Source organism: Papaver somniferum, unplaced genomic scaffold, assembly GCF_003573695.1.
Source record: "Papaver somniferum cultivar HN1 unplaced genomic scaffold, ASM357369v1 unplaced-scaffold_15, whole genome shotgun sequence".
In the NCBI taxonomy this organism is placed as follows: domain Eukaryota; kingdom Viridiplantae; phylum Streptophyta; class Magnoliopsida; order Ranunculales; family Papaveraceae; genus Papaver; species Papaver somniferum.
This window is the reverse complement of record NW_020624376.1, coordinates 1,646,227-1,662,623: the sequence shown is the minus strand read 5'-3', so window position 1 is coordinate 1,662,623 and position 16,397 is coordinate 1,646,227. Positions and strand designations below refer to the sequence as shown.

At 35.1% G+C, this 16,397-nt stretch overlaps 1 pseudogene; it reads left to right on the top strand.

Moving 5' to 3' along the window:
- The first annotated feature begins 11,775 nt into the window (after nucleotides 1-11,775).
- On the top strand, nucleotides 11,776-14,137 carry LOC113335581 (annotated as a pseudogene).
- The last annotated feature ends 2,260 nt before the right edge of the window (nucleotides 14,138-16,397 follow it).

The window sequence follows — 16,397 nt, the reverse complement described above, 5'->3', positions numbered from 1 at the left end:
TCTGAGAATCAATATGCCGATATCTTCACCAAGGGTCTCCCTAGACAAATCTTTATTCGCTTTCGTTCTAGTCTAAGCGTTTGCTCCTCTCACGCTAAGACTAAGGGGGTGTAAAAGAGATTATTTCTCTTATTGGCCTGATTTCCGGTCAAGATGTTATTCTCTGTAGTTAATGACTTTCATATGATAATAATATATATTGAGAATCCGATTAAGGGATTACTCAAGGAAGTTTATCCTTCCATTAATAATATTCAAATTTTCTTTTTAATTATGAAATCCTTCGTAGCCAGTACTGAACCCGAATCGTTGACATACATGCATGCTATGCATATTTGGATCAAGTGTATCTGTGGAATCCTATTTCAAGTTCTCAACCAAGCGTTTACCCATTGCAACTTCTTCCATCTGAGGCATTATATGTTTCCATAATGATGTTCTCATTCGAACAAATGATTACCGCTAACCAACATAACCATAATACTTTTGCAACCCTCGTTGAGTAAGCATAACGAAAATTTCACTTGATGCTATATGGCTTCATGTTGATACTTCTCTCCACATAGACAAAAGTCACAAAATGCATACATTGCATTTCTTTGTAAGTGTTGAATGCAGAAGCCAATATCCCATCTACAACATCTACGGTAATCTTTACCCAACCTGGAATTGACGGTCACAGAATTCTGGAAAATTTGTCTCTTGCTTCAATTAACTAAATCCCATGTGCGAAGGTGAATTGGACGATATAGCACACCTTAACTTAATGACATAAAAATCCATCTTGAACAGTTGACATACCAGCACTTATCAGATTCTCAACCACATTATTTGGTAACTTATACGGGAATGACCATATGTTTCATAGATTTTAAACCAATTCATGCATCATCATGTTTGTCATATATGATAAAATCATAGACCAAATGTTGAATCTTTCAACTTTTTCATTAAATGTTTTTGCCTCTTTTCCTAAATTTTGGCAGTCTCTTTGTATCCATTGCAAGTTATTAACTAAACTGAAGAGAAATTTGTCGGCATAATTGGAATTGTTAAAAGTTAATGATACCCAAAAACAAGAAGAAAAAAAGGAAATCAAAAATAAATCTCCAAGCCGAGTCATTAGAAGATTGGCAGGTTTTCAAATAAGATTACCTTATCATGTTTGTTGCATGAATCATGATAAGGTTTTCATCCCTTGCAAATAGATCTGTTTTAATATCCCGGGTCTTCATGAGGAAAGGCGCATCCTGCAAACAGTTGTCAACCTTTCCAACAAAACTCTTCGGAACAAAGAGAAACAAAGGGTTTTCAGGATATGTCTTATTCTTGAAACGATTCCAAGCGTCGTTTCCTTTCAATTTTGCGCGGCTATCCTGGAATCTAACATTGTGACGACACGTCAGACTAAAAACATCCAAGTTTCATGTAAGAAGGAATTGATAGGGTAGAAGCTTTATTAGTAATTTTATATGTTTCCATGAATATTTTTATTTAGAAAGGAAATGACGATTAATACGAGAGATATTTAACAATTTCTTTTCCTTATATATGGTGACTAGAAATAACCCGTGCCGTAACGGCACGGCATGAAATTAACAGAGAGTTCTAATAAATATCTAGAGATAGCTCGTGCCGTAACGGTACTGCTTTAATATGATATTTGACTGGTGTAATTTTTCTTTTTTTACGGACTTTAAATCGTGTTCCTTTGCAAGATAGTATTCTATTTTGTTTTAAGCGAAAATAATGTCTATAAATACATTGTAAAATTATTCATATACATTATTCAAAAACGAACACAAAATCATTTAAATAATAGTGTGTATGCATATCTCACTTGTGAGTTATGAATAAATATAAAAAAAAAATCTCATTTCTCATTAGATTCATCATGCCACCACTAAATCCAATTAATGCATGTATGATATATTATGATTTCATTTAATGTTTCTTTGAATATTTTGAGTTAAGAGTTTATGCAATAATTAAAGATTAATAAATTTTGATTCATAATGAGAGAGGTTACAGAAACGACGATCATCAGATATCTTTCGCTGGGATGAGACTGGGATGGTCTGATGCAACGTTTGTCTCTCAAAATGTTATCCGTGCGTCCAAAGCTCAAAAACCTATGTTGTTTTGTATTATAGTTACTATTTACGATTTTGGATTGAGTTTATATTAAAAATAATTTAATAATTATAAAAAATAAAGGGTATATTTGAATGTGTCTATAAACAGAGCCGACAGATAAAAAAAATAGAATATATGACAGATAAAAAAAGACAGAGGGAGTACAATCAAAGCTAATTATAGAAATAAGTTTGACTGGGGTAGATATATTTACGTATACGTTGCATTTAGGGTTTGGAGTTTTATCTTTTTAGCATAAAATGAAAACAACCGCCTAAAATTAATTTTCTTGGATCCCTAACTACCGTGAAAGAGAGAGATGGAAGAACACATGAATCAAAAGTGTAAAACATTTTTTTTTTGAAGGATTTGTCTTAGCCGTGAAAGAGGTAGGTTTAATAAGTTTGAAGTGGTTTCATGGGTTAAATGTGAAGAACTATACCAAGAAAGGGGATTCAAATTTCTTGCTTTTGCGTTTCAGTAACTTTTGAGTGTCAATGTTTGAAGAAGATGGTTATAGCTTTCGACTATTGTTTTTTTTCTGTAAGCTAGCGCCTTACTTTTGAATCCTCATGCTTGTTGGTTTAAAGATTCCACTGATTACTTTTGTTTGGCTACATTGATTTTTTTTTTCCTTCCTGAAAATCCCTAATTTATATTAATATTGCCGGAATTAAAGACTGGAACCATTACAGAGTTTGTTGAGATCATAACCATCATCAAAATTAAAAATGTTCCCCTAGTTCTGACTGAGATTCCTACAATTACAATTTTTCCAACCATACAAGAGATCAAATGGATCAAATCCATATCATTAATTAGGCCAAATTAGTTTTATCTGGAACAAACCAAAAATTATTTGCATCACTACATAGAGCAGTGATGAGATCTTGAAAAGATCAAACCTGGGTTTTTATCTAACTTCCTCCACATCAAAAGGCCAAAAAAGTTTTGTGTGAAAAACAAAACTCATTTGCATTACTGCACATAGCAGCAATGGGATCAGATCAAACCAGGTTTTTTCACTGACTTTTAAATTAAGATAACACAAATTAAAACTAACTATTGAGTAACCAAGGAATCAGTAACAAAGGTCTTCTGAAGCGGTTGAAATCAATTGTAATAGGTCTGAATCGGTCTGTATCGACATGGGAGTCTTGGTGAACATTGGTGTTGCAGTTGATGAATTTGTTGATGATCTTTCTCTTGATCTTGATGCTTTTGATGCTGTAATAGATCTACTTTTTGTTGTTGTATTAGATTTTGTTTTTGCAAAAAAAACTAAACCCCTTATCTTGATTAGCATCAACAATATGAGACAAGCAAACCATAAACAATTGCACAGAAACATAAAACTGGATCTAAAATCAAAAGGAAAAAAAAAACACTAAAAAACTTAGAAAAAGATGATATAGTCTTAGATGAGGATGAAGATCAGAGAAAGGAGAGGTTTTGAAAGGTTTTGATCTGCTCAGACCAGCTCCAAAAGAGCAGATCTGAGCATAAAGAGTGTTTGGTTTAGGGAGTTCCAATCGCTCAGAGAAAGAGGAAAGAGAAAAAAGAATCTCGTGTACGGTAATTGTTTCGCGCTGTTTGGCTACATTGATTAATTACGTTTTTGTATGGAGCTAATCATCTTTTTGGAAAAGTTGGAAGAAACTAATCTCACTGATTTGGGTTACAGTAAGTGCCCCTTCACTTGGACAAATAGAAGAGTGGGTCCTCATGTTACTGAACAAATATTAGACAGAGGCCTAGCTAATGAAGATTGGCTTGAAATTCACCCAAACTCTACCATTTCCAACCTACCAACTATTGGTTCTGATCACAACCCCATCATTCTCAATACCAATCCTAACTGGAAACAGGGCCATATTCCATTCAAATTTTTTGGTCCTTGGTTGGATCATAAATATTGTAAAGACATCATAGCTGAATGCTGGAAGACAAAGCATAAAGTTTATCTTACTATCAAGATTGCTAGGAAGTTAAGGGACATTAAAGTCAAACTCAAGAAATGGAATAAGGAAGTTTATGGTAATATTAAGAAAAATCTTGAGGAAAGTCTTCAACACATAGACTGGTTCACCAAAAATCAGTTCACTATCAATAGAGGTCATGAAATCAAAGAGGCTAAAAAGATGGTTGAACATTGGAAGAATGTTTTTGGAAGACCAAAAGTAGAGATTAGCTCATCAAGCTTGGGGACAAAAATACCAGCTTCTTTCACATATATACTAAGAAAAGATATAAAAGAAATAAAATTGTCTCAATTCAAAAACATGATGGTATTTGGCTCCACAATAACAATGAGATTCCATTTTCTTCACAAATCATTTTTCCAACATGGCCACTGCCGAACCAATATCCATTAATCGATCCCTCATCAATCTCATCCGTACTACTATCACCAATGCTGAAAACATTAACCTTCTAAACATACCTGATGCTGTGGAAATCAAATTTATCCTTTTTAGCATGTCAGGGGAAAAAGCTCCAGGTCTTAATGGTTTCCCACCTAATTTTTTCCAAGCAAACTGGGAGATAGTGGGAGATGACATCATCAACATGGTCCAAAACTTTTTCAACTATGGATTTATCCTTAAATAGATGAACTCAACCTTCATTTCCCTCATTTCTAAAAATGAAAACCCCACTACCCCCTCTCAATTCAGACCTATATCTTTATGTAACACCACCTACAAAATCATATCCAAGCTTCTTGCTCAAAGACTAAAACCCCTTCTCCCTTAACTTATTTCACCCTTCCAATTTGCTTTTATTCATGGAAGACAAATTTCTGACAACATTGATATAGCCCATGAACTCATACACCATATGAATACTAGGAAATGGAAAAAAAAAATGAGCTAATGGTACTATGGGCATCAAGATTGATATGGCCAAAGCCTTTGATAGGGTCAACTGGGAGTTTCTTGATCCCATATGCACTCTCTGCAAGAATGCTCATGAAGATATCACTCATGTTCTCCTGACTTGTCCCGCTGCTTCAAATGTCTGGGAAAAACTTTTTGGAGCATCTCATCAACTATTCACCGCTTTTGGCTCCTTTCATGATTATCTCAACAGCTGGTTCCACAATAATAACCCTATTGCATGTTGGAATGCTACCATATGTTGGTTCATCTGGAAAGCTAGATGTGATGTGGTCTTCAGAAACATTAGCCCTTCAGCTGACAGCACTGCTCTAAAAATTACTCAACACCTATGCTCTTTTAATAGAGTAATTCATAAACCAGGGAACATTCTGAACAACCTCCATTATCAGAACTCTGATAATGATCATACTTTGAGAACTGATAGTTTGGTCAGAAATCATAAAGAAAAATTTAGAATCACTATTAGCATGCATATCCTGGAAGAGAATAATAACATGTCTAATTGTGATCTTCCATCCTTTTCTAACTTTGCTCTTGTTTCCTTTTCATTCTCAGGTCAGTGTGTGGAGCAAGAAACTACAAAGACCCTACAATTGGACTCAGCAGAGCAGACAGAGCAAGCAGTGGAGCAAATCTAGCACTGGAATGGGGAAAGGAAATACAGATAGCCAACATTGATTTTGAGGTAGAAGATGAGAAAATTTTAAAAGCCATTCAGAAAGGATATCAATTACAAGTGCAGGAAAGATTTTAAGGAAATCTCACTCTCAGTTATGGAGGAAATTTTGAAGCTATTGATTTTGCTTTAGGCAACCTTGTCAAGCTAGCTCCCCCAAAAAACACCAATGTTGTTAGATTAGCTCATTTATCTAGTTACTCTACTTTGTTGTATGACTAAAATTGGAAAGGTCTCACTCTTCAGTTGTTTTTGGCAGCATTACAGTCTACTCAAAACCCTTATGTTAAGAATACTTGTAATAACACTCATCAAAACTTAGGGGTTCATCCTGATGTTAGATATAGCCCAGATGGCCATTTGTTTTACCAATGAGTTTGTTACTCTTTCGCGCTTCAACTCTGTTTTATTATAAAGAAAAGGTATGGATAGACCCAATAAGCTTTTTTTATACCAGTGCTTCTCTACAGACCGAGAAAATAAACCAGGCCAAAACCGCCTCTCAGATTTTATTTTTTTTGTGGGTCCCAGTGGGCCCGCGCCTTCGGAAGACGTGCATGGGATGGGCTGTGAGAGGCGGTTTTTCTTGCGTGGTTTTTTCTCGGTCAGTTAAGAGTTTCTGTTTTTATACATACGTGCAATAACGTATAGTTCTTAGCATATACCCATATGTGTCACTACCCATATAGACCTGTGACTCTTCGTAGTTTGAAATTTGAAGTTCGACTTTGTTTTCTTTTTGGTTTAAAAAGTTCTGAAATATTGAGAACTTGGTGGAATTTTTTGAATTTTTGGAAGTAAATTGAATCAAAAGTGAAAATTGTTCATTCTAGCTTAAAATCAGAAATGGATGATTTTGAATGGTATATATATATCCCAATTGTGGAGTCAAATGTCGCAGACACTTAGGTATAAGTTTAAGACCAGATTCATGTTGAACCTACATTCATATTTTACCCCTCCACTACAACTAGAGATAACACTTTTTTTTTGGGGCATATAACCCATATACTGACAGTTCAAATGAGCGCAAATGATAATTTTGTTGCTTGAAATTGTTAGGGACAAAAAGAAAGAGTAAAAATCATAGCTAATCAACCTAGACAAACTAAAAATTGCCTGATAATCACATAAAAATTCTAAAAATTGGCAAGAAAATTGAAACACACCTAGACAAACTCGAAGGATATCATATTGTACCCAAATCAGTTGAGAAATCGAATAAAACCCAGTCGATTCTGAAACTTATAAATTTTCGGTACTGAAAAAAAATTAATCTATAAACTAAAGCTAGCCAAATATTTTGTCTTTCAAACACAAAGAGATAAACGAGAAGGTCATATACTCGACCTAACTAGTTTTGGAACTTGAGATTTTTTGTACAACATACCAAGACCTATTCATTTACGCCGATGGAATGGACCTATGCAATTATTGTTGCTTTCAGACACCCAGCAATAATCGACAAGGTTCTGGTCATTTTTTATGTGGTCGTTGCTGGCTATTCTGCTATGGCCTGTTGAGATTATTAGTCCCACATTATTTGGGAAATCCAAGATCCTGGAATTTATAATCCTTAGGGCCTCTCCACTCATTGCCAATTGGTTTTGAGTTGGATGCCATATTCTAACATGGTATCAGAGCAGGCTATTTGTGTCGAGTCATTTGACCGCACTTTTACTCCGCGTCACCCGAATTATTGTCCATGTGTTAGACTCAACGAGGCTACATGTGAGGGGGCGTGTTGAGATTATTAGTCCCACATTATTGGGAAATCTAAGATACTGCGGTTTATAATCCCTTAGGGCCTCTCCACTGATTGCCAATTGATTTTGAGTTGGATGCCCATATTCTAACATGGTATCAGAGCAGGTTATTTGCGACGAGTCATTTGACCGCGCCTTTACTCCGCGTCACCTGATTTAATTGTCCACGTGTTAGACCCTACGAGGCTACACGTGAGGGGACGTGTTGAGATTATTAGTCCCACATGGGCAATCCAAGATCCTGCGATTTATAATCCTTAGGGACTCTCCACCATTGCCAATTCGTTTTGAGTTGGATGCCCGTATTCTAACATGACCGATCTTTTGTCGATTTTACCATAGTGGAGAACCTTGATTTTCTATAAGAGACAATTTTAATTTCCAGATACGTACCCATTCAATACATGCGAGTGATTGTGAGGTTACAATATTCTGCTTAAACTAACTCACTTAAGATATGGATTTTCTTATTTGTAATCCTGGTTAGCAATTTGACGAGTGGAAAAAAATTAGATCGATAAAAGTCTCCTATTAATCGGATAGGTGAAATAAAAATGCGGTTAATTATTCAGTCAATATTTCGGAGTTCTGGAATAATGCAAAAATTCGTTAATTTGCGTTTAATGCCTCATGTAGCGTAATTCGGCAAAAAAACCCGGCAATTATCCTGAATTATTTTTTATTCATTGTGAATGGTCAAGGCTATGTTAATTTGCATTTAATGTGTTTGATATATCCGAAGTAAATTTTTTCACCAAGAATTGATCAAACTTAAGTTGCAAATTTGAATTCCAAAAGAAAAGAAAAAATTTCTAATGCAGGTAGTTGCAACTTCGTATGCACACGCCTAACCATATCAGTTTGAAGTAATGTTTGAAAGTAACATACTTATGTTAATTACTTGTCGCTTAATTGTTTCAAAGTTTCAAACTGTGGGATGAATTCCTCAATGCAAGTTAAGTTTTAGCTAAAGAAACATGTTTTTATTTGTATTCGAGGAAATAACGCTAAGCTTGGATTGCCATAAACTCATTGCTTACGTTAAAGCAACGTAGTCTTGGACATTCACTATAAATTTGACACATCCTATAATACATAATCTCAATCCCCTACGTACATGTTATGTACGTATCTTGTTATAAAGGTTGTCCACTATCGCAGATGGGTCTTCGAGAACAAAGGGTGTAAGACTTCAAAGATTTCACTTGGATATTCGTGAAATACATCTAGAACTACACTCTTGGTGGTTCTGGCCGATATTCTCGGCCTCATAATAGAAAAGAAGTATGGGATCAGTCAACAACCTTTTCCTCAAATCAGCCTAAAGTATCTATGGTGCAAGGTAGCGAATATCGTTTGTACCGACCGATATTCTCGGTTTTTATCGTGTGTCGGAAAAAACCTTTATGATATCTAAAATGTCGGCGATACAAGATTGGACGATAAAAACGCTCATATCGGACGGTACAAACTGATATATCGGGTTCTCTGATACACTTTTAATATCGGTTAAGATAATTTGGTTAAATAAATTATTTAGATCTGAAATTATGTAAACGAAACCCTTCCTCCTAATAATCTTTTTCTTTTGTACCCTTGAAAACTCATCCGATTCAGTAAAGAAATTTCCAACTATTTTATATTTTTAATAGGTTTTTTATCCTTGCAACAACTATGTTTCTTTGTTCTCGCTCTCTTTCTTGTCAAGATTTATCAAATGAGAATTCATTATCGTTGACGCTTTTATCTTCAACATCATCGATTCAGGTTAGTAGCAACGACATGTTCATTTGAAATAAGAGTAGTAAATATGGGATAAATAGTGGAATGAGATTGGATTTATACTGTGAAGCTTTTGATCTTAAGAACTAATGCATCCTATGGCACCAGATTCTTTTGCATTGGTGTATCAGACCAGGCCTATACAAAACCGATAGACGATATTAACTACTTTGCTATGATGTTTCAATTTCGTAAGGTATTATTTCAAGGGAATCAATTTTTGAGGATAATATTACTTTCCAAGTTAATAGAGGATCTAAGGTCAGATTTTGGGTAAATGGATGGTTGTTTGATGTAAATATGAAATCAAAGTTACCTAAGATTTATAACACGTTCTAAAGGGAAAATCATTTTTGCAGCATGTAATGGTTCTTCTAGGTGGAATTTGGAAATTCCTAACAGGCTTGATGCTAGTTCAAGAGTACAGTTAGAGATTATAAAGGCTAAGTTTGGTGCGGTGAATTTTATTTGATCCGAAGAAGATGAAGTTAGATGGAAGCTTAACAAGTAGAGGATATTTTTCAGTCCAATCTTGTAACAAGTCTATTCATCAGGATTTTACTCCGTTCCTCGATAGTTCTTTTGCAAGCATATATGAGAGCAGAAATATCCTCCTGAAATCACGCTCTTTGTTTGGTTTGTGTTTCTAAATGAACTGCATACTAAAGATATGCTTATGCGGAGAGGTCAGTCCAGCATGGAGGTTGTGTTTTTTTGTGGTGGGTCGAAAACTTTAGGTCATTTGTTTATTCATTGTGCCTTCACGTACAACGAATTGGAATAAGTGGCAGAAGAAATTGTTGACTATATTACCTGATATGATCATTGGTCTATTGGTTGAAAGAATGCCAGAGTTTTCTCGTACAAGATTACAGGTCTTCAAGGAGTGATTGTGAAAGCTAAGTATTGGTTTCTTTGTTGGGCTTTATGTTTTGTGGAGTTTCAGCAGGTTTCTTTTGCTTTTGTTATTAGCAATTGGGAATTAATGTATTTTCATCCCGTTAAGCTACCGTTTAAGTTTTCTCTCACTCTTTTCCATGTTTCCTTTTCTTCCCCTCTTCATGCATTCTTGGGATGACACCAGTTTTTAGTGTCCCCTTTTCGAATCAATGGAATAGTTGTTTTGCTAATAAAAAAAATAAAAAACGGCTAAAAGTCTCCAACTTCACAATGACCCTTTTTATTGATTAGTTATAGGTGGTGATATTTCTTACACAACCCCTTATCCAATTAATATTTTTTAACCATTTATTCCTGATTAATTAATGTTAATAAATCATTTTAGATATTAATTAACCGTTTTAGACGTGAGATCAACTAATGTAAATCAAACTCCAAAATATCAAACAAGTGAAAATTTTTGATTTTTTTTTTCCGAACACAAAACAAAATCGGTTTACGTTCATGCACTAATAAACTAATTCTGGGTTGTTGTTTTGAATTCACGAAGAATATCCGGAATCAGTTCATGTATGGATAACTAAAATCCGACAATCGGGGTTTTCCTAGTGACATATAAACCGATTGTTTCATATAATCAATTTATGTGAACATCAACATAATCCGATTCTAACAAAAAAACATACTGAAAACCGGTATCTCTTCCATACCGTAATCGGTTTATGTGAGCATTAACTTCTACCGATTCTAGTTAAATTTTCTTGGACCAGAAAACACATTCAGGACAATCGGTTAACATGTTCATGAACGTCGACCGATTGTCATAGGAATCGGTAAATATGGACATGAACGTCGACCGATTATGTTAAGAATAAAATGGATGATGAAATTTCTTTTAAATTGATCGATGTTGCTAGAATCGGTTGATGAATTTGAGTTTGAATTTTAATTTGTGAGAGAAATGATTTGAGTAGGTTTTGGTTTGAAATAGCTTTAAATTTAAAAAAATATATATTAGGATTGAATTTTAAAAGTGAAGATACCTTAATACTTTTACCTAGTCACGTAGTGATAGGCCCAAATAACCCCTCCATGCCCCAAACTAGCCAGGCTATTTTGGTGTCCCATTTTATAAAATTTGCCTTTTCAATCAAAAGAAAATGTTTATTTTAACAACTTTGGATCATTTAACAACACAACCTTTGAATTCCTCCTAACTATAAAATTTGGACACATACACACAACCATTTTCGTCTGAGATCACAGAACAGAAATGTGAATGTTAAATAGCCACGTGATATGATTTTACTTTGGATTATAGAGAATATCAGTTGGGTTGTGTGACATTTCATTGCATGGATGGACCTAAGGATTTAATGACTTCTTTGTCTGTCTATCTTTATGAGATTTCAGTTCGCTGATCCTTTTCAAAATTTCTTTTATATTCTGTTTTATTTGGTTGTCATACTGCAATAAATCCCCTAGGGACACAAACGCTGATTTTTGCAAGGGCGGGCAACCAAATACATATTTTAAATGAGGGGAGTAGTTTATTTTTTTTCCTTTGAAGCCTGATGATCTATGAAATGAGTACATAAACCACATTTGCATATATATGGGCTATGTTCCACCAAAATGGAGCAACATGAGTTCTGTTCTAAATACTGCACCAAAGGTTTACTTCCAGTCGGAACCAGTCATTCATTTTTCAGCTGCGGTGCAACGTAAGTTCACATCAGATTCATTAAACAGGTACATGTTTCCTTCAGTAGTCAGTACTTATTACCAGACATATCACATATGTACACATCTAAATTTCAGTAGTCCAGACACTGTAATAGACCTGTGACTATGTGTGGAAACAAAAACAGCTTTGCAACAACAGTAAGAAAACAGAAAAGAGATACAAAACTAAGTAATTAGCAAACTTCAATGCTCATTAATGCCTGCAACTGGGACTCCTAGAGACTTCCAACTCAGTTCCAAATAATATAACTGTACTTTCATTAACCTGTCTTTTCTGTTGGATTTTATCCAGATTTCATTTTCAGCTTAAGAGTCACGATATCTTAAGTTACATTTTATCTTTGTTTAAACGGTCTCAGTTGGGGTGTTTGTTTCCTGCTTCACATCTCTCGCTAAAAAACGTGTCTACTCAGTGCTGATGAGGAAGAATGTAGTGCCGCCACATCAGCTTAAAGGATTCTCCTTTAGATAAATAGTGTAGTACTGATTGATTGATTGATTAATACTGTATATCTTTCTAAAACTTAGATTCATGTCACTTCATTTTCTCTATATATATGTCTGCTTCACAAGTTCATTCCCATTACAAAACCAGAACTTTCCTCCATTGCTAACTATTAAGGATCTTGTAAGCAAAACAATGAAGAACATCACTGCAATACCTGAATCTATATTCATCCCAACAACATCACATACGAACTACACGAGCAAATTTTGGTTTGACGATGAATGTGTTCAGTTCATTAAAAACCTATACATCATTAAAGAGAAAGGAGTTAGACCTGATCTGATTTCATCTATTATTGCAAATTATGCATCAAAATGGCTCCCTGAACTTTCCACCGAAGAACCCAATAAAAGTCCGATGGCAACTTTGACAGGTTCAACTGAGAGTGTTGCAGATTTGTGGATGAAGAAGAGATTCTTTGTTGAGACCTTAGTTGGAATACTTCCTTCTGAGAAAAATTCTGTACCTTGTGACTTCTTACTGAGAGTTCTCCGAACGGCGAATATGTTTGGAGTTGAGATGAACTATCGAAATGAGCTTGAGAAGAGGATTTCACTGCAACTCGATCAAGCTATTCTGAAAGATTTAATGATACCTGCTTTTGATCATACATGTGGGACTTTGCTGGATGTTGAACTTGTTCTTCGTTTGGTACAAAGGTTTCTCAACCTTGAAGTGCCAAAGAATGGTACTTCTCTGGTTAAGGTTGCGAGACTGATTGACGCTTACCTTGCAGAGGCAGCTCTTGATTCAAATTTGACACCGTTGGAGTTCATTTCACTTGCCGGAGCTCTTCCTAACCATGCCCGTGTAGCAGATGATGGGTTGTACCGAGCCATCGATACCCACCTCAAAGTAAGTATGCTTTTCATTCACAGGGCACATTTTCTTTAGTTGTTTAAGCTAATAATCAAAGGCTACATATTACTACTAGGATATGAAACCCACCTTTTGCAGCATCCGTATGAGTCCGACTGATTAGCCACACTTAATTATATCTCTAAAATGTAGCAATTAGCAAGTGAAGCACATATCGACATCAAATTGTATACGAGTCCCAGTCCCACATCATGCTGGTCTATACAGGAAAGACCGGCTATCTTTTAAGTGCCTTTAGGAAAGTCCTCAAAATTCACAGGGAAGGAATTTTTAAATAATCTTGTGACCGGTGCATGTTTCATATGTGTAGGTGCATCCAAACCTGTCGAAACAAGAAAGGAAATTTATGTGTAGATTGATCGACAGCCAGAAACTTTCGCCTGAAGCATCATACCATGCTGCACAAAACGAGAGGTTACCTGTGCGAGCAGTAATTCAGGTTCTCTACTCAGAGCAATCAAAGTTCAGCCGTCTACTTTGTTGGAGTGGTTCATGCAGTGGATTTGGAAGTCCAAACCCTCCCCATCCTAATAAGACCCCTGTGCGTTCGCATTCGAAACGTGATGTGGCATACCAACATATGGAGATAAAGAAGTTGCGTGAAGATGTCCATATGATTCAGAATCAATGCGACTCCATGCAAGGTCAGATTGAAAAACTGGTCGGGAAGAAAACAGGGATTTTCAGGTGGAAGAAATTAGCAATTCCTTTATTTCATTCTGTTATTACTGCGGTGGGAAGAATAGAAGACAAAGAAGGGGCCGAACGGCAAACACCAGTGCATATGAAAACAAAGCTGGTGAACGGAAGAACTCCTGGGAGGTGGTGAAAATCCATGTTATGAGAAATATTGGGAAAAATCTTCCAAAAGGTTCCAAGTTAATGTCCATTGTTAAAGTCCATGGCCCAACTAACTTTGAGGTTCATTGTTAATGTCCATTGTTAAAGTCCATGGCCTAACTAACTTTGAGGTTTTTGAGGTTAGTTAGGCCCATGGACTTTAACATCCATTATGGCTTTAGAATTAGATGCACATTTCCATGGAGATACCAGCTGGTTTTTTTGTCAATTTCATACCCGTCTAGTAAATGACTTCATAAAATTTAGTGGGAATTATGTGTTTGGCCTTCTCGTCACTCTCTCTTACTCAAATGGCCTTTGGGTTAAAACTCAATTTCTAAAAAATTAACCCATTTTATTGAAATGATCCTTAAAAAAAAAAGGAGGGTCATTTGGATAAAGATGTTTGATGATGTTATCAAATGATAAACTATATCCTTTAAGGGTATAATCGTCATGCCAACTTAAACATAACATGTCTCACAAATCATACGTAAGAATTCGACAAATTTTATATATTTGGAAAGCTTTTTGAAAGACCTACATAACGAGCATAAATACAACTATTAACTTTTCATTTCGTGAAATTTTTTATTCTCTAAATAATTTTTTAAATTTTCTTCATATTTCTAGTGTGCACACAATATGCACACTAATTTTATATGCAGGAAATATACACACTGATTTCTGTACATAATTTTTTAAAGTTTCTTCATATTTTATAGTGTGCAGGCAATATGCACACTGATTTTTGTAAATATTTTTTTAAATTTTCTTCATATTTTATAGTGTGCAGGAAATATGCACATCTATTTTATGTGCAGGTAATATGCACACTGGTTATTTCGTTAATCCTACTTCCTATAATATTTCAGGGCCACTGAAATAATTTACTAATTTTATTAAATAATCCTGGGACCAAAATAGTAAGACCCATAATTTCTAGTGTCATAAGAATAAATTTCTCTAAAATTTAATATTGGAAATGTACACAAGTGAATCTAAAATTTCTCTAAATTTCGTTCAATAGTTGAAATTTATTAAAACTCAGGATAAACTAAAAGAGAGAAATAAAGCACTTGAAAGTTGAAACTACATAATAAAGAGACGAAAAAAAAACTCCACTTGTGGATTTATTAGTTGATTGTTCTGACCTTTATTGTAGTATTTGATCTCACATCTTGGATGATGTAAAGATAAGATGAAACTACAACTTTAAAGACTATCTTATATCTTGAAAATTGAGCTTAATGTTGGAGATTTTTTTGTTGACCCGAAAAGTCAAAATTTTGTTAAGAAAAAAAATAAAAAATAATAAGATGAGCGGTGTCTAAACACAACAAGGGAAGGTAAAAACCAATTCAGCAAGCAAGTTACAAAAAAAGCACAGCGACAGAGAAAGCATCGACACAACAACATGCTAGACCAGATTAATACATGCAGTCACCCATGCCTTTATAACTTATTCTCGAGCTCTTTTCCCTCTGCCCAAATCGTCATTTTTCTTTTTTCTTTTTGATAAAAAAGGTTAAAATTTTAATGATGATACTGAAAAGATAAAAAAGAAAACAAGATAAAGTGTCCAAGTGTATCCCGAGGGAAGGCTATAAGCCAACACCAAAAACAAAAACAAAAAAAAATCTAAATTGAGGGCAAAAGCCAACTCCTAGATTAATCAGCAGCAGAAAGAGTAAAGCAAAACAATTGCTGCAAAACAGAACAAGAAAGAATAACTCAGCCTACTTGTGCTTTCTAGCAGCATACCTTTGGCCCCTACCCAAATTGTCAGTACTTCCATTATTGGGTATACTTCCATTCCATTTAAGTCTCGAGAGTTCTTTCTCAGTTTTCTTTGTAGGTTCCCTGTACGCTTTGTCCTCACAAGACTTGGATGAGCTATCGTGTCAGAAACTACATCGGGGAGCCTTCCATTATCATCCTCACAATCTTCAATGGTTACCCTATCTTTGTCAAGTGCAGACTCGTTACTCAACATGATGAAATAATTATCGGTATTCACATTGGCAGTTCCACTCATTGTAGCATTTTTCTTGCTTTTAGCAACATTCCATATCTCTGCATTGTCACCATCTGAAACATTTTTCGTGGTATCCACAACAGGATCAACACCAGACTGTACATTCCTTCTATCTATTGGGAATCAGCTTTTGTATTGGTATGGGAAATCACTAAGCATTATGGAAGGGTTATGATTAACTTCTTTTACTAAAATTTTCACCACCACTCGCTCAGAAGTTGGACTA